This window comes from Protopterus annectens, chromosome 6.part0 (assembly GCF_019279795.1).
Source record: "Protopterus annectens isolate FY-2018-M chromosome 6.part0, PAN1.0, whole genome shotgun sequence".
In the NCBI taxonomy this organism is placed as follows: Eukaryota; Metazoa; Chordata; order Ceratodontiformes; family Protopteridae; genus Protopterus; species Protopterus annectens.
Window position 1 is genome coordinate 207,568,732 of NC_056737.1, and position 19,822 is coordinate 207,588,553.

Genomic DNA, 19,822 nt, shown 5'->3' on the forward strand with positions numbered 1-19,822 from the left:
AGTTTAGTTCCTGCTCACAGTGACAGACAAGGGCCAACACCACCATGATGTTCCCAGGTATTGGAGTGTGTTTCCAAGCAATTGGCTATGGGAATGTTACCACAGCTGTTCCATGTGCAATCAGCTAGGAGAGGGCTGCAATTCATGCAGAGGCCATCAGCTGATCATGAGCATCACTTAAAATACACATGCTGCCTAAGCAAAGCAGGTGTGGGCCTCCACATCCACCAGAGAGGGAGTGGGGGAGACAGACAGAGGTGAATAGATGTCAGGGAGTGGTGGGAAGGTAAAACTGAAGCATGTTTGTATCACAAACCTACCAGCACAGGGTATCAAATCCCGACAGCTATGTAGTGCTATCACAGTTCGATGCAGTTATTGGATGTGCCACATGGGTTATCTGGTGGGGAGCACTCAGAACATATATGTGATGGTGAGTGACATCTGCAACAGGGGTATGGCAGATATACAGTAGGTGATGTACACATGCCTGTCTGCATGAACAGGTGCCAGAGTCAACACAGACACACTCACAAATGAATGCACACACATTAACACACTTGGCAGGGCCAGGAGTGCAACTCATCACTAGTGGGATTGCCACAACATATCAATGTGCAGGTAACGCATGCACGACACGGTTCATATAGAGGTTGTATGGGCAGTGAGTATGAGGGGGTGTCAGAAATCAGACAGCTTGCTTCACTGTGCCCTGGGGGGTGTAGTGAGTGTGGATGTGGGCATACACACCACACAGCACACACACACAAACAGGGTAAGCGATGGGTATACTTTAGCATCAGGCCACATGACAATGGTCTGCATTGTGGCTCAGGCCTGTAGCTTATGAATTTGCCCACACTGGTGGGTATTGCATCCATTATCCAGTCACTTGGGTGACTATTGTGTGTGGCCAATGCTGTGCATCACTTGCCATGTATGTGTTCCCTAGTCCATGACTTGGATGGTGTCTAGGATGTGCACACCTCCCACATGTATGTACAGTGACATGTGGAACTGTTCCTGGGGTTTCTGGCCCATGCTGTGAACACAGATTATCATCAGATGTGCCAGTCTTGCTCACCTGTGGCAGGGACTGGTAATGGTCAGCAGGTTTACCCTGCACCTACATTGATAGCATGCTAACAGCATTCCTTGATGTCAGTGTCATCTGTCCATACAGGGCATGTTGTCAGGCATGGTATGTCCATTGTGGGTCACATGTGAAGGCACAGTGGGGTTGCTAACTGTGATTGGCTGGCCTTGATGTCACATGTATGGGTATGGCTTTGCAACCCAGCCTCTCAGCTATTTACATCTGTTATCCCTGTATGGTTGACATTGTGATATATAGTAGGGCCACCATAAATTGAAATAAGCAAAACCCCTCCACATTGCCTACAGGTGTCACACACTCACAACCACCTCTACACAAGATATGAGTTACACACACACACACACACACACACACACACACACACACACACACACACACACACACACACACACACACACACACACACACACACACACACACACACACACACACACACACCTGTCATGTCTGGGAGTAGAACCCCTATCTAACTAGTTTACTACACTACAGCACTACACAGTTATAGTACGCGCCATGGACATTACTGAAGTACATCTTCCCCAAAGGTGTATTTCACAATTAATGACATCAGCAGGATTACCAAAGTAGGGCATTTGTAATGCACTGTGAGTGTGTAGCCTGTAATGCATTGCTCCATACACAGACACTGAAACACACACAAAACATCCAGAACTGCCATGGATGGAGATGGAACCCTACCACTGTTCTAAATCACACTACAGCAGTACGCAATTACAGGACATGCTATGGCGATTACTTGCCAAAGTAGAGTATATGTATAGTACGGAGTGTGAGTGGCCTATAAAGCATTGCTGTCTAATCAGTCAGACACACGCACAGATTCACACACAAACACACAGTTGCCAGGTCTGAGGTTCAAACACCTATCTAACTAGTTTATCACTCTACAACAGTATGCAGTTACAGGATGTGCTATGGCGATTACTAGGCTATCACTTTCTCAGAGGTATTTCTAGGTGCGTGACATCAGCAGCCTTGCCAAAGTTGAGTATATGTATTGTACGGAGTGTGAGTGGCCTAAAAAGCATTGCTCTCTACTCAGTCAGACACACACAGATTCACACACAAACACACACACACACACACACACACACACACACACACACACACACACACACACACACACACACACACACACACACACACAAAGTTGCCAGGTCTGAGGTTCGAACGTCTACCTAACTAGTTTATCACACAGGTATGTGTATACAGCTACTAGCTGGCTACTTCCTTGTACAGTCTTGTTGCACAGCTGACAAGTGCACCACATAGTCTGTCATGCTGACAGGTACTGGTGGCTAATATCTGCAGTGGGTTACATCTGCACCTCATGTGTTGGGGGTCCTTTGGCTGTGTGCCAGTTGGGACTGGCCTGCATGGCTCCTTGTCACGGTCACCCTCTACCACACATCTATGGCATGTACCTGTGGCTTATTATAGTGTGTTGTCCTTACATATTTGTCTGTATTCCTATCCACTGTGTGTGCAAGGCAGGAGTGGTGCATACTGACGTGTCTGCACTGAGAACTGTGACTGCCAGATATGTCTAGTCCACTGGTGTTTGCAGACATGGCCTTCATGTGTTTAAGTGTGTGAGCATGCCCAGTATGACCTCTCAGTATGTTGTTGACTGACATTGCCTTCATTCCTCTAAGTGTGTGAGCATGCCCGGTATGGCCATCTGTGTTGCATGTGTGGATCAAGTCCAGGTAGTTTGTACTGCGGTGCTGACCTTTGTGTTGTACACCGACATGTAGCATGCTGTGTCTGCAGGGTATCCATTGGTCATTTGGCATTGACTATTGCTACATTTCTGCATAGCGGGGGGACACGTGACTGTTTCTACTGTTCTACACTGGAGTGGGGGAGCATATCTGACTGTTACTATAAGTGTATGTTGGATGGGGGGGCACACCTGAGACTTGTACACATTTGCTAGGACTGTACTGGTATGTCAGGTACTCCATTTCAGTCTGTAGTCTTACCTATCCTGCTGGCTAGAGGCTTACCAGTGTACTACAGATCCTAGCTTTGTTTACCTACATATTAGTTTCTGACTTCCTAGCCTTCACAACTTGCATCCGACTGCTGGGCGGCTGTGGTCTGTTTGTGTAGGCCTGGGGGAGGGGTTACCCATAGGGCACATTCAGAGGCCATAGTACAGCATTTGTTTGTGTTTGTCTTCACCTGTCCTGCTGGCTGAGACTGTTGTTGGGTATTGTAGGCTTGGGGGAGGGGTTAACCATAGGGCACATTCAGAGGCCATAGTTAGTACAGCATTTGTTTTTGTTTGTCTTCACCTGTTCTACTGGCTGAGACTGTTGTTGGGTATGTGAACCTTCCTGACTGGCATGTGTGGCTCTTATGGATGCACATGTCAATTAGGCCATTTCCTGCAGTGGGTTTTGTCACCCTGTGTAGTACTGGCTACTATGGTGACTCCAGTATGTGTTACAGATGTCATGATGTGACTATGGTTGTCTACTGTCTGCTGCCTTGACATTCGGCCACCCAATTCCCTTGCATGGTCACATCCATACCTTAGCTACAAGTAAAAACACATTCTACTCCATTTGGCAATTGGTAGGTTGATTGACTTACCTTGAGGGTGTGCCAGACTTGAGGATGGTGCTGGAGGGCTGCCTTTGTCGGATGCACATAGTACACTCCCTATACATGGTTGGGCATAGGTAGTGTCATGTTTGGCATCCCTTTTACTGTCTGTGCGAGTCAGAGGGAGGTGTCATTCCCTGGGTCCCTACTGTGTCAGTGCATATGCTATGCGTTGCCTCTTTGCCAAGGCCAGGGCATACTGGGCATGCACCCTTCTGCCTTCTGGGGCAGGCTCAGGTTGTTCCCCCTAAGAGTCACTCTGTGCCTGTACAGGCCTTGGCATTGGTGGGGGGCTGTGTGGCCCTGCTCCAGACTGTTCCTGCTGCAGCTGTTTCCGCAGGATCATATTGTGTAGCATAGCACATACCATAGCAATTTGGGTACATGTAGCTGGTGAATACTGCAGGGCTTCACCGGATGTGTCCAGACACTGGAACCGTGACCTGAGCATCCCAAACACATGCTCTATTATATGTCTGGCCTGTGCGTGTGCCTCATTATGACATTGTTGTTCAGGTGTGTGTGCATTTCTGATGGGTGTCATCAGCCACGGCTCCAGTGAGTATCCAGCATCCCCCACTAGGCAACCGTGTGGGATGTCCACATCAGCAAATCTGTGGTACAGCTGCGTCAGTTGCCATATGTGTGAATCATCATAGCTTCCAGGGCAACCAGCACACACATTCAGTATAATGCCCTGGGCATCACATATGACATGGCAGTTGATGGAGGGGATGCCCCTGCGGTTGATGTAGGCCCTACCCTGCACATCGGGTAGTGCTTTGATATGTAAGTGCGTGCAGTCTATAGCACCCACTATCCCAGGGTAGTCTGCTATTTGGTGGAAGAGACGCATATTGCTGGTCAACACCTCACGTGTGTTGAGGAAATATACATGCTCACTGGTGTATGCTGATATGGCATCCAGGAACTGATGGAATACTCTGGATGCTGATGCCTGTGAGATGCTCATGATATCCCCAGTTGTGCTTTGGGAGGTACCTGTGGTTAGTATACCTAGGCCTACACATACTTTGATATCCACTGGAATGGGTTTCCCTTGTCCAATTTGGTGTATCAGGTGTGGCCTGCACAGCTCAATGATTTGTTGTAGGAGGTCTCTGTCCACCCTATAACGCTCCACTATCTCCAGCTCATGTAGCCCCTGGTAGGTTACCCTAGGTCTGTGCACTATACTCTGTCTCCTCACTGTGGGTTGTTCGACAGCATTCACATCCTCACCACCCTCAGCCTCTTGCACATGTTCTATGTTGCCTACTTCAGCCCTTCTCATTTTGTAGGTTTGTTTGTTAAAATTTCCCCACTTGTATACACCGGTGGTGTAGAGTGTGGAAAAACCAGGGGCAAAGGTGTTTGCTTAGTTTATAGTGGTGTTCTGGGCTGGTCGGCTGCCTGTGTAATTAGTTGATTCTGATACATTTCACCTGGCAGCTCAGCTAGTTCTCTTTGATTACCTTCCTACTGCAGTTTTCCCCTCCCATTGTCTCCCTGTTTAAGCCTGTGTGCACGCCGCACAAACAGAGTGCTCAAATGTGCACAGAGCTGCTATTTCCCAGTTTAACTTCCTTTTTCTTCCTGTGAAACCCAGTGCATGGCACGCACACCTGCTTACACTTTGTAAGGAGTGCTAGGCAGCTTGGACACACCTCTAGCTTAGCTGTGCTAAGCTAGGAGCAGTCCCAAGCCACAGGGCTCCAATCCACTTACGGTATTCCTGACACCCCCCCATGATGTCACCTATATCCTAGTCTTGCACCCAGCTTTTTATACTCTTACACTCTTGGGTCCTGCCTCAAACCCTGGGGAAATATGTGATTCACTATCCTTCCCCTCATTTGCGTAGGATTGCATGCTAATGCATAGTTACATGTCCCACACTGAGCCTCCCCCCCTTAGCAACCATTACTCACTGGGCAGGTTGTCATATGCCTGGCATTGACTTGCATGGCAGAATACTGCTTTTAGTTAGAATGCTTATTTTAGGTTTGTTTTATTATTTTCACCCCAATCCCATTTGCGTGCCGCTGCCCTATGCTTAAACAGGCAAGATCGGCAAAAAAAAAATAAAAGTTGTTCTTTTTATTATTTACACATTTTGCAATGCCAATGGCCTTCTACTTGGCCATTGGCATGCTTCATCAATGATATGCAGCCTTTATTTGGAGCTGTCATAGCTCCGTTTTGTAGTTTGCAGAAATGTACTCGGTTACTAACCGAGTACATTTCTGCAGACTGCACTTGTCCTGCACTGGCAGCTGCCTGCTTCCTGGATCGCAAATTACCCTCATTTGCATGGTTTTCACCTGTAAATGAGGGTAATTTGCATACTGGAGCTCGGTCCATGCAGGATTAGCCTAAGAGCTCACATGCATGTCCCGGGAGCTCGTTCCTGGATCGCACGTCGGCCATATTGCCAGAAATAGCTCTTAGACTAATCCTGCACACTATGAAGAGTTTTGTAAATCCGGGGGAAAGTAAAATACAAAATTGGCCTGCAGAGATCCTTTTGAAAACAGATGGTCTTGCAGCATAGTAGGGATGGGTTGGTTGCAGCTGTTGGGGCATGATCAAGTCTTTTTTGTTATCTATACAAACTGTCTGGCAAGCAGATACCATTGAACAGCTTTGCAGAGTGACAGAATGAGACCATAACTCTAAGCTGTCCCCAGTTTTGCCTCATATTTTTGTTTTTTCACATAAAATGTGTGGTTCTGTGCTTCAGGGATATATAGTGTGTGGTTCTCTGGTTCAGGGATATATAGTGTGTGCTTCTCTGGTTCAGGGATATATAGTGTGTGGTTCTCTGGTCCAGGGATATACAGTATAGTGTGTGGTTCGCTGATCCAGGGATATATAGTGTGTGTGACTGCAATGCAGTAATCACTCAGTGTATACATTTTAAGTGTCCATGTGCTCCTCCATGATTTTGACCCAGATTTTTGGTCTATAAATATTTGTCAACCTACTCCTAATTTTCAGGGGGATCCTAATTTTGGCTCAAAATCTTGCCCAGTTTCCTGTATGCAAAGCAGTTTGGAAAACTTTACTGTTGCCGTTTTATTCATAGTCAAACCTCATCAGGACACAGTCAATATAGCTGCAATTGAATATGATCAATGCAAGCACATCCTTCCTATTAAGAATTGTAATTCTGTAGGCAATATATTACAGGAAAGGCTAAGCAGAGCAAAGACACACACTATGTCATGGTTGCTCTCTACTCATACACTTTATCTGATAGTACAGACCACTCAGACACACACAAAATAACATGTATGCACTTCAGCACACACACACTTATTCTACTATTTACCTGGATTAGTGATCTGAACAGTGTAAAGCTACTCATCTTCCCTTGTGCAGAGGCCCTCATATTCAGGTACACAGATTGGTACACATCAATAACTAGCTGTGTACAGTGATGCACTTTCTGCATCCCACTTTTCTGTAACTTGTATAGCATTGAGGCTGTGCCTTCTGAACAATACAAGTTTCCTTACATTGCTGCACACAGGACTGCTTATGGACCTGAAAAGCACAGGCCTTAACCACTCCCCAACAACCATATTTAAATGTGGAGCCAGATCTCTTGCTGCTGAATGGTGCAGGTCTGCACTAATGGGCATCTAACTGTCTGCAAGTTGGGACAAGTTTGATTAACATGCAAGGTACCTTGCATGGCTTTACACATAAGGAAACTTGCCACACTAGTATCCAAAACAATAAATATTAAAACAAAAAAATAAATAAATAAAAAAACACTTCCAATGTGTGTAGTAATGCTACAAGCAGCTTAGTATTCACACTACCAATACTCTCCCTGTGTCACAAGGTATGAGTGCATTGAGCTTACAGAAGGAGGACAGCTAATGCAGGTTTTTACTCATAATTTTCATTCTGTGTTGCCCATCTCCTAAGCAAGAGTATGGCATCCAGGTCCAAGGAAATTAAAGTACCACTCTACTCAGCCCTTATCAGACCCATCAGTGAGTATAATGCCCCCTTTGTCATGTACCTAAAAAGGCCCTTACAATAGTTGGACCACCCTCGAAAGCTCCTCACCGGAAGAATTCAGGGTATGAATACCCTGTCCTATGCAGATCACCTTAAAGCTCTATCTCTACAGCTTACTGAGAGATGATCTATGCCTAGCATATGAGGCATCTTGAGATCAAGCTGTGATGGATCTCTTGCACATCCCTAAACCAAAATGCACCAGAAATACTTGATCCAAGACCTGAATTTATCTACGACATAAATTAAACATGCTGGAGAGAACAATATGTGTCTCAAAGGATCACAGTGCCATGGAATAAACTCCCCATCTACGTGAAGCAAAGTTTCATCCCTGACTCTGTTCAAAGGAAACCTTGATCATTAGATGAGAAATTGCAAACTCACTCCTGCTCTGGGCCCTATGCCTCTTGATGGGCAGAGGTCAACAGTAAGTGAATTAATAGCCAACTAACATACACCCCTCATCATTGCTAACATACCCCAACATATAGGCGTCCAAGGAATTATACTGGGCTATGTTGCACAGCTAGGCTTGTAAGAACCCTAGTGGTCATTAGCCTAGTATAAACCTATGAACCTTTATATGTCTCAACACTGCTGAGTTTTGTGCATGCCCTATACTATTAAATCTAATATAGAAATCACAGAGTCGAAGAAAAAGAGCAGTAGCATTTAAAACAAAAAAAATATTGAATAGATATTTAGAAAGGTGAGTTATAATGTTTTTAACATAACTGCTTTGTGAAATATGACTTGATTAGTCTAATCCATTGCTAAAGTGGGATGTGATCACTCGCCTACAGTTACACATTTGAGCTTAACACTTGTGAATACATTCTGCTGATCATGGTTAAACCTTGCCAGAACAATGGACATCATGATCAATTTCACTTGTTTTCATTTTATTCAGACAGACTTTAAAAATATGCAATAAAATGCAAGCTAAAACCCATCTGTGTCAAATGTATAAAACTTGTTTTCATAGGTAGCATCATCTCTGATAACTGTCTATGAATCAGGAGTTTGTCTTTGAGGGGATATAAAGTTTATGGGATATTTGTTCCCTCAGTAAGTAACTTCAGCTGGAATCTGGGGCATGTAAGAACTAGATGGTACATATTTTTCCACAGTTATAGTCATATTATATTCTAATGCTATTTGTATAAAGTCCTGTATTAGGTCAGTTGCTTATTTAGATTTAGTAACTTACCATTATATAGATCGTACCATCTGGGCATAATCCCTTACCAATTCATATATTAATTGAGTTACATGATTTAGAAAATAGATTTTGTCCAAGTCTGTGCCTGCACACAATTCACTATCAAAAGCTCATGTCTTAGTAAAATTTAAGCCATTTTTTTCTGTGGGTAGAGATACAAAACCATCACATGTCCAACACAATGGTCTGTACCATCTACACACTTTTAAATAAGCCAACACCTGCCCCACACAGAGGTCAGTACCACCTGCATCTCACTAAATAAGCCAGCACATGCCCCACACAGAGGTTTGACCTACCTGCACATCACTAAATAAGTCATCACATGCCCTACACAGAGGTCTATACCACCATCACCATGCTCAAGGCCAGCACATGCAGTACACAGAGGTTTGACCCACCTACAGGCTACTAAAATAAACCAGCACATGCCCCAAACAGAGGTTTGACCCACCTGCACCTCACTAAATAATCCATCAAATACCCTACACTGAGGTTTATACCACCTTCACCATGCTAAAGCCAGCACATCCCACATACAGGTCTGTACAATTTGCACTTTACTAAATAAGCCAGCACATACCCCATACAGAGGTCCATGATACCTATATGCTTCTAAATAATGCATCATGTGCCCTGCACAGACTGTTCTGCCACCTGCCCTTACTAAACATAATAATTACATGCCCTACACAGAGGGCTGTGCCAAAGAAACCCTAGCAAATAGGCTATAGCAGGCTCCAAACACAAAGTTTTGTGTCACTGACATCTTACTAAATATAATAATTACATGCCCCACACATAAGTCTGTGTCATCTGCACCTCACTAAATAAGCCAACACATGCCCTATATACAGATCTGTACCACATGGACCCCAATACATATAATAATCCCATGCCCTACACAGAGGTTTGTGCCACCTGGACCCTACTAAATAAGTCTACACATGTGCCACACTGAGATCTGTGCCACCTCAACCCTACTAAATATTAATAATCACCTCTGAAATTACTGCATTCTGCTGGAATAGTGAAAGCATTCCGGAGTTTTATCAAAAATTTCAGTCAACTTCCCCATTTAAATGTTTTCCTTCTAATAAAACAAGTACTTGAGGTCTGCTATGAAGTTTTGACTCTACTTAAAGTAATTTTGCTGTTATGTTTTTCAGATCAGTTTATAGTACAAATCTGTTATTTTGATAAATGGTTTAGACATTAATTTCTGCATCTGGATTTTAGCAAAGGTAGTTTACATAATTATAATTCCCAACATGATAACATATGTTGTTAAATGTATGCCAAAACATTTTCTTCAAAGCCAATTAATAGATTCATAGCTGGACTCCGACTGCAACACCAGGTGCTCAGATCCACCAGGAAGGAATGCATAAGTTCACTAGGACCCTTATAAACTTAGCTGTGCTACCCAAATATGTCCCGCAAATATGATTTATATGGGAGATTATTTACTGACATCAGAGACAGGGGTGAATTTCCAGTTATCCATCCATTGGTACAAGTTGTGCTTAAATAGGGATAGGGGGAGCTCAGCTTCACATGGATGAGGAGGCTGTTCCAGAGAATGGCAATTCTTTGAAAAACATATCTGTCTGTTCAACATGTCCTATTTATGTTGCAACAAAATTTAGGTCTTTTAATCCAATAGTTCTGATGCTGTTTATTTTGAGAACATGTAGACTGTTCATCAAAACAGGGTCCAGAGATGCCTTGTATGCCAGACGAAGATAACCTCTCAGATGTCTGTATGATAAAAAAGTAAAGAGGCAGGACTTTAAAGCAATCAGTATAGGACATTCCCTGGGAATCATAAGGGTTAGCACTAAGTGTACACTTAATGTACACTTTCTATATTCAAAATCATCCCTACCATGTTGCTTGTGCTGTCTATTCACTCAGAAAGGCTACACTAAGTGTACACTTAGTGGTAACCTTTATGAATCCCAGCCATTGCGTTTACTCTCTGTATTCTTTTTGTAAGGAACCTTTATAGGTGTTCTAATTGCTGCATGTGTCTGGTCAGGTACATACCAAAGGGGCATTATACTGTATGATGGGTCTGATGAAGGCTAGGTACAGTGGTATGATGACCTGTCTGAACCTAGATGCCATACCCTTGCTTATAAGTTGAGCAACATAGAATGATTTTCTTATTACCTTGGACACTTGTTGATCGAATGCTAGGTTACTGTCTACATGATTTCCTAGTCCCCTAATTTGTAAACCAACCTATAGGGGTGTATTGTTGATGACATAGTTATCCAAGTTGGCAGACTTCCCAAAATGTACTATAAGGCATGACATTAGCACCAAGCATTTGTGTTAAACCTTCCTGAAGGATGTTCTCATCTTGGGGGGATTCAATGACTACTCCAGTTTGCAATTATTTGTAAACTTTGCTAGCCAGAGGCATTTGACAATGGCTTTGACATCTGAGAAGTAGATGCAAAAGAGGAGTAGGCCTAGCACAGAGCCCTGGCATACTATACAGGTTTCCAGCCTCTTTGTTGAGGTGGCTTCACTGGTTCTAACCTCCTGGATCCTATCAGTGAGCCGGCTAGCTATCCAGTGTGTTATAAAGACGTTTATACCTAGTACTGTAAGTTGGTTGACAGTGCCCGATTGGGGTATTGTATTAAATGCTTTAGCAAGATCTATGTAGGAAATGTGCACCATTTTCCCCTCATCCATTGCCTTACTGACCTTTTCATAGCAGTCCACCAGATTCAGTAAACATGACCTCCTTTGACAAAACCAAACTGGAATGGATCCAGTGTCTGGAAGTCTCCTATCTCCTTGATGATAATTTCCATGATAACTCTTTCCATGGCTTGGCAGATAAGACTAGTCAGACTAATGGGTCTGTAGTTTGCAGTCCTCCATTCATGTGGTACAAAGCCTATTTTAAGACTATAGTTAAATAATGACTCTAGGGGTCATGAATAGTCATATTTTAGGCTGTTCAGGAGGCATCCTGGGATGTTATTATGGCCATTGAGGCTGTGCTCTTGGATTTAATGACAGCAGCCAGGATATGCTCCCTTGATATAGCTGGAGCAGTTATGTTTAAGGGTATTTTTTGGGGGATGGTTGAGGGTGAAGGTGTGAGGGGGTAAAGTTCGAACTGAATTTGTCCACTAACATGTTCGCTATATTGCCAGGCTGTTTGAATGTGACATTCTTAACCACCAGTTCAGCACATTGCTGTGTGCTTTCCTTGAGGTTTCTGGTATAGCTGTGGAAAATCTTATGGTTATCTTTCCCTGGGAGGTGAACCTCAGAGTTGGCATTGCTTGACCTAATTAGCCCTCTTAGATGACTATTTAGTTTGATGGGAGAGTTTTTATCTTTGAGGGAATTACCCTTCCTGATTTTTGCCATCAGTTTTTTCATTTTGTTGTATATTCTGTTTATTTTGTGATGCCACCTGGGCAGTTTGTTTCTGGGGCTAGCCCTAGGCTTGCTTCTAGTAGGCACAGTAGCCTCTATGCAGACATTGACATGGTTGTGCAGAGTTTTTGGGAGCAATTCAATAAAGGCTGTTGTGTTCCCAGGGTTTGGAGGGACATTGAATTTTGATACACCATCTCTTAATAAAAGGTAATTTGCCTTGGAATAGTTCCTAACTGTTATGGGTTTTAATAGGATTATGGAGTAGATTTTGATTTTGAAGGAGACAGATTTATGGTTGGACATTATCAAGGAGGATGAGACATGGGGATGTGTTCTCCCATATTTGTTGGGATGAGGTCCAGTATTTTGAAGCCTCTAGTTGGTGTATTCACTATTTGTTCAAGGGTGTTTGTATTTATGAAGTCCAGAAATCTCTGTGCCTGTAAATTTGAGACCATGTAGGGTTCCCAGTCTGTAGAGGGGTAATTAAAGTCTTCCATGAGCTGGATGTTAAGTTTGATGGTAAGTGTCCCCAGTAGGTTCAAGTATGCTTTTTGAGCTTCTTGGGACATGGAAGGTGACATATAGCTAGCTAGGAAATGGTATAGGATTTTGTCTATGGTGATCTTCATTCAGAGGAACTCCATCACATCATCCTTTTTGATCACCCTAGAGGTATACTTGTTACTGATGTATATTCAGACACCTCCACCTTTAGCTCTTGTTTGTGCATCAGTTGGACCAAAAGTGTGAAAGGCACTGAAACCAGGAAACTGCTGGGGTACTCTATGCCATTTTAAACCATATCTTGGTAACTACTGCACAGATGTAGATTATCAAGTATTTGGAGGGCTTGGAGCAATTGTAGTTTTTTTTATTTTTTATTTTTATTTAGTTTCCTGGCATTGATCAGTAACATCTTGACGTTTTGTTGAGTTGATTTTGCTGTTGGTCATTTTTTCGATTTGGTATTGCCTAAAAAGGCACTATGGGGGTAGATAAAGTTTTACCCAGTATTCAAAAGTATATAGGGGAAAGGTATAGACCATCCTTGGCAAATCAACTTGGTCTGTTAACTATGTCCTTCTACATTGACAAATATTAGATCCCCTTAGAATGACACCAGAAAGACAGCCAGTTGTTGAAATTTATCATTTTTGCTCATATTGTGGCATCATCCTTGGGGATAGTAATATACTGCTCAATGCTAGGCTCATACCAGTCTGAGACACATACGCTGAAAGCTCCATAATGTCTCTCTTCATATAGTCCAAGGAGGTGTCTCTTAGGTCATTTACACCTATGTGGACTATGACAGAATAATACTTGTACCTGTAGTATAATGACGAGTGCATGTGTGATTTAGCAGATCCTGGCTCCAGATAAGCAACTAACAGTTATATTCTCCTTGTTCAGTTGGGTTAGAGGGGCATCAGTATATCATGCAATGGAGTTACCTATGATGAGATTCCTGCAAAGTGTGTTTGCTTGCATTAGGGACTTAGTATTTAGGCACCACTGAGAGTGACAGTATATGTGGTGCTAGGAGTTCTTTTCTGAGTTCCTTTTGGGATTGCAGAGGTATATCTTTGATAATGGTTGGTCTAGGTGATCTTTGTTGTTTAGGAAGATTTTTTTTAAGTGTCTCAGCATCCGTTAGTCTGTGTGTGTGTGTGTTGTGTGCTATGTGAGGTGGATGTTGTGTGTGTGGTTTCAACAACCTAATGTGTGGTTGTATGTGAGAGTTTAACCTCCCATGTCATTGTGTAAGTATGCCTCTCACATACTGTGTCTGCTTCTTTAAGGGCTGAATGCTTGTCACTGAACATGAGACAACTGCTACATTGTCTCAGGAAACCTATATCCACCAAGCTGGCGACAGAGAAGTTAGGAAGTTGTATATCCATACTGTCTAGTTCTTTGATTGGTGAGCTAGAAAGGGGTGATGTATTGGGGTTAAAAGGCTCTTAAGGGTGCTTTGTTGGTGCAGGCTAATAAGGCTGTTTTAATGGGGTAGATTATGCTAAACAGTACTAACTTTTGCTAAGTTTAATGTTTGCACAATACTGAATTCTGCTAAATCTGTAAGTATTGTCACTTGGCAACCATTTATCTACTCCAAGCTTGTCGGTAAACAAGGTATTGGCTCTATATTGCTGCTTCATAGGGCACAGTTTCATGGACAGTTCTACAGGGAAAATTTGTTTTCTAGGTGTCTGCTACTGTACAAGGCACTGCTAACTAATGCAAACACACAACATTTATAGCAGCATAGAGGGAAATAGAAAACTAACAAATAAGCCCTCTGGCCAATAACATGACTACACAATGACTCTTTTTGTGTATTTCCCAACTCATATAGACCAGGCAAATGCCTCCTACCACAAGATGAATAAACCCAGTCCTGCTAATGTAAAAACACAGTAGAAGAGACCCAAAAATGCAATGCTACTACAGAACAAATAAACATCTAGCTGGAAGTCCCTTGCTGAAGGCAAATTCGACCGTCTTACAGTAATAGCAGTGAGAGGAGGAGCATTTGTTTTTCACAAGATTTAGAGAAATGTACACATAAAAGCAGGAAACAGTAACGATCACTCAAAATTACTCAAGCAAGTATGATTTAGCAATGAAAGATACTTAACTTTGCCTGGATGGCACTGGATGCAAGTAAAACATTTCTGTAACACATGCTAGGACTTCAAGTTTTGTTGAGCTCTAGGCATGTAATGGTCTTTTGGCTTTTTCCCGGTTAGGGGTCACCACAGCGGAACTCCGGTCTGCTAATGATTGGCAGTAGAGTTTTTACGTGCTGGCTTGCCAGGCCTAACGCACAACCTTCAACGAAGGAATGCCCGTTCACGCATGTCGCCACACAGAAGGTGCTCTAACGGCCAACGTCTAACTATGAGGCAACAATGTTACCGCAGCACCACCACCGAGCTCTAGGCATGTAATAAAGGAGGTTTACTCAAGGGCAATACTGGTTTGCTGGGTGGGTACTCAGTATCATGGATCCATAGAAAAACAGTGGGTGGGATGAGTACATAAATAGGTTATACATTAGACAATAGCAATGAAAGAGAAAACAGAAGGACTTTTAAATTAAGATTACCATAAGGGGTGGAGGCCAGAACTACAATCTTATAAAACCAGCACAACAAAATGATAGGAGGGTTGGGCAACATTTTCAAGGTTCAAGCAGGTTAGCTAGAGAGGTATCCAATCAAATAAAGGTAATATGGGAGCTTTATCAGAAGCTTTAGTTGAATGTGTTAGTGGGAGATTGGGCAGACAGAGAATCATCATATCAGATGATGTTAAGCAAATAATAAGCAAAATCTAAAAGCACTGAAGCATTAACTGTAGCAGAGACAATTCTCTTGGTATTGACCTTCTACTACAGTTTAGGACACCAGACTATGCAGAAATTTACTATTAACACTGTTTATGGAAAAATGCAGTAATCAATGATTAAGGCATAATTCTGGTAGTTTTAGTATGCAATTATGCCATAGCTGTGAAATAAACTACAAGGCTATGGCCCAGTAAGCTTTAAAATACAAACAAACAGCTTTTAAAAGGGATTCTACCTGTGAAAACAGAAGTGCAGAAAAATGCAGAAACATAATCTTCCCACAATTGCTAATTAAAATACAAGACTAAGGTCCCAGAACAAAGTAAAAATGCCAACAGATAACCTTTTTGGATAAAAGATGAAACAGAGCAGAAAAGAACAAAGGAGTATCATCACAAAGGTCATTATAAGTGCAACTAAATATTTAAGCAGAATGGCATAGTTTAAATAATTTAATTCTCTTTCCTTTTTGATGAAAAGCTAGTTATTCACAGTTGCACACGTCTCCAAGTCTTGTATAAAAGACCCTGGGTGGGTATAGATCTCTGCTGGAAATAACAGGCTAGCTAGCTAAAGAGGCATCCAATCAAATAAAAGCAATATTGCAGCTTTTCAGAAACTTTAGCTTAATGTGTTAGTGGGGGATGGGGCAGACACAGAATGCAACTTTAAGCAGGTAAAAGGATAAGCATGCCACTTGGCTGCAGGTCAGGAAAAGGACATTCAGTATATCAGGGCTGTAGGCTTACCATGATTGGTGCCTATATGCAAGTTAGGTCATGAAGGATTCAGAAGAGGCTGGATGCTCTCCTTAATCAAATTTACAGCGTGAGTGTGTGAGGCTGCTTACTGTTATATTCTCTTCCCTCCTGCTTGAGGAAAAGTCAGGTAGGTGTACATTTACCTTGAAATTCAAACTCTTTACCCAGTTCTTGATGATGACAACATTAGATACAAGAAATATTCACCTATTACTTTGTGGCAACAAAGATGTAGTAATAACTGCTAATTATGTGAATTCAAGAAAGAAGAAAGGAAGGCTGAAAATGGGCAGTTGTAGGTATGGCTGAGTCTGTGAATGGTACATATTGCATATGAAATGTTGGGACCAACTTTAGTGAGTCCCATAATTCTGAGACCGAATGGCTGAAAAAATGGACTTAAATACATTGTCTGAGATGGACATTTCTCAGAATATTTCCTTTTCAATGAGGAATTGTGATCTTCAAATTAGTATACATAAGCAGAGGGGTGTGAGAGGCTTACTCCTACATTGGGCCCTGCAAAAAAAAAAAAGTTTTAAAGAGGAGTAATGTTTGTTATTCAGTCTTCTCCTGCATCTTCAGCTTTTTTTTTTTATTTCTGTGTGTCTGCACTTAACATTACATTTACTGACATGTCAGAAGGGAACCAGGGGAAACTAAATGTCTGTTTATTTTAATTTTTCATTTGTTGTCTGATGACTGTTTTCTGTGTCAGAGGGACAAATAAACATCATAGTACAAGTAAGTATGCCTAGCTGTTTTCCACTCATTGGACAGTAAATGAAATAGTTGTTGTTTCCATTGTATCTATAGCACTTCTTTTCTTATACAAGGAAGCAGTTGAGACTCTATGTTACTTTCTCAAGCTGTTGAAATTTTATTCCTGCATCTGAGGTGACTTGTTTACATGGTGCCTTCTGGGTTTTATCATACTTTCCTTATTGCTTTTGTACAACTGTTACGATTTTAACTCTAAAAATTGTATTGTAGCTCATCTTTAACATTTCTTGTAAATGTTTGTTTTTGTACTGTCCTTTTAGGTGTCATTTCCTACCACTCCTTTATCACATTATATCAGATGATTTTCACTATAGGGGAACATTGTTTTAGCCCATTCATAAATGACTGTAGATCATTCATAAATGAATGGGACTTGACCAGAGGCAGACAGCAGTCTTCTAGACAGACTTCATGAGCAGACATCTTCAGAACACAAGGCTTACCTCCCACATATTTAGTTGCCATGTATTGGTTACTTATGTCACTTGATAGTGCTGTAAATCTGTAATTTTACACTTGTATGTGTACTGTAGCCATCTGTTCAACATACATGCCTTTTCACATCTGTTTTTTTTTCTAATTTCTGGAGGCTCCTGTTTGCCAAGGCTGTGTCTGAAAAGGGTCTAGATGGATCAGATAACTAACCCATTATTAAATAAAAAGATATATTATTATAATTTGTTCACTGTGTCGAACAGTGCCTTAACAACCTATCAGGTTAACGATTTCCTTAGTGGTAGAAAGGAGTCCATGCTGATATGAAATACTGATTGCAGGGCTGCTCCTAGGTGCTTTCTGTTTTGCTAGAATTCTCAGAAATCTCTTTTTCACTGGTGTGCCTGTTTTAGGACTTCATAGCATGCTGTTTTGATTAGTACACTGTATCTTCATTTAGGTAGTGTACACTTTGTATTCAGCTGCTGCCCTCTCACTTTCTGTTTTCGGTTACATGGATTTTGTGAGCCTTCACCAATTCATCAATTACTCTAAAGCTGAGGGACCCTAAGCATATTATATACCTCTTGTTAAAGAAAAAGTAAGTCCAGGGTCAGACATATCAGTTTTAATGGGATATTTCTCTACGGCTATTCAACAGAAATAATACCATTGCTAGCTTGTTCAGATAACAGCTAAGAAAGATGTGCATTGACAGATTTTGTTTCCCCACAATGCTGTCTAACAAGAATACATTTAGACACTCTTCTACAGCAAGACTAAGATGGAAGGAAGTAGAGGATCAAAGGGTCTAAACAACAGATTTTCTTTGCATAGTTTTCTTTGGTGTTTATCATTTTATAGTGCAGAGAATCAGGTGCAAATCATCTAAAGTTCTGAGCTTTAGATTCTCACTCAGCAGTTTTACTTTTGTTTTGTGCTAAAGTTTTTTTCCACCTAGTCAGGTTGGATGCCCTGTATTAATTATATCACTTTTATGAATGTTTGGATAGTATGGGTGTCAACAGTATGAGCTAGTGAGAAGGCAAAAAAGTGGTTATCTGACTCAATTATCAAGCTATGCTAAAATCAAGGAAGGTTATGTAGACTCTGTGGCAGTTTTTGCTCTATTGTCTGCAATAGTCCTTTAAGATAGCAAAGTTCACTGAAAAATGAAAGCATGGTGTAGTATTTCACTTTTATATTTGATTTTTATTTGGTAATAAAATACATTGTAGAACAGTGTGCTAAGCTATGCTTTCTGTACCTTATCAGCCACTGTAGGTGGTTGGGGGTGGTATTAAGCCAGCTGTGCTAAGCATGTGTTACAAGTAAGATGTAGAATGTGCATACAGAAGCAACTATGTCGGGTGTCCAATAAACTATCTGTTAAACTGCCATCATGCCTTCGCTCATCATTCAACATGGTGTCAGAAACCGGATTCGAAGTTGTTTAAGTCTTGCAAAGTGTAACAAAGTGCTAGAATGTCGGAAGTTGCACAAATCTCATCGAACTTCAAAGAATGTATGCCGTAAGCCTCTCCATGGTGCAATGAATGTCTAAAGTGCTACAAATACTTGCATTTACTTTTATGGCATAGCAAATGAATTTCATAAACCGAAAAGTGCATAACTTGTTCGCATTTACTTTAACAGCATGTCAGATGGATTTCATAGACCAGAACCTTTGGTGTTTGATGGCAATGCTGCACAGAATTGGCATGTATTTGAACAAGAATATGATATTTCATAGTAGCTGCACATTCTGATAAAGATTTATACACCTGAGCATTTATACTTCTCAGTTTAGCTGGCTCAGAGGCCATTGAGGAAGAACGTTCTTTTGTATATGCACCAACTGTGTATGTGGGTGAAGGGTTTAAAAATCATTGTATTATTGCTCAAGCAGAAACGCGGGAAGACCCAGACTGTTTAAAACATAAATTCAACTGTGTAACCCTCAGACAAATATAACGATGGAAAGACATAAATTTAACACAAGGAATCAAAAGCATGGTGAAACTACTGAAGCATAGTTACTAATTTAACAAATAAAGCAAATG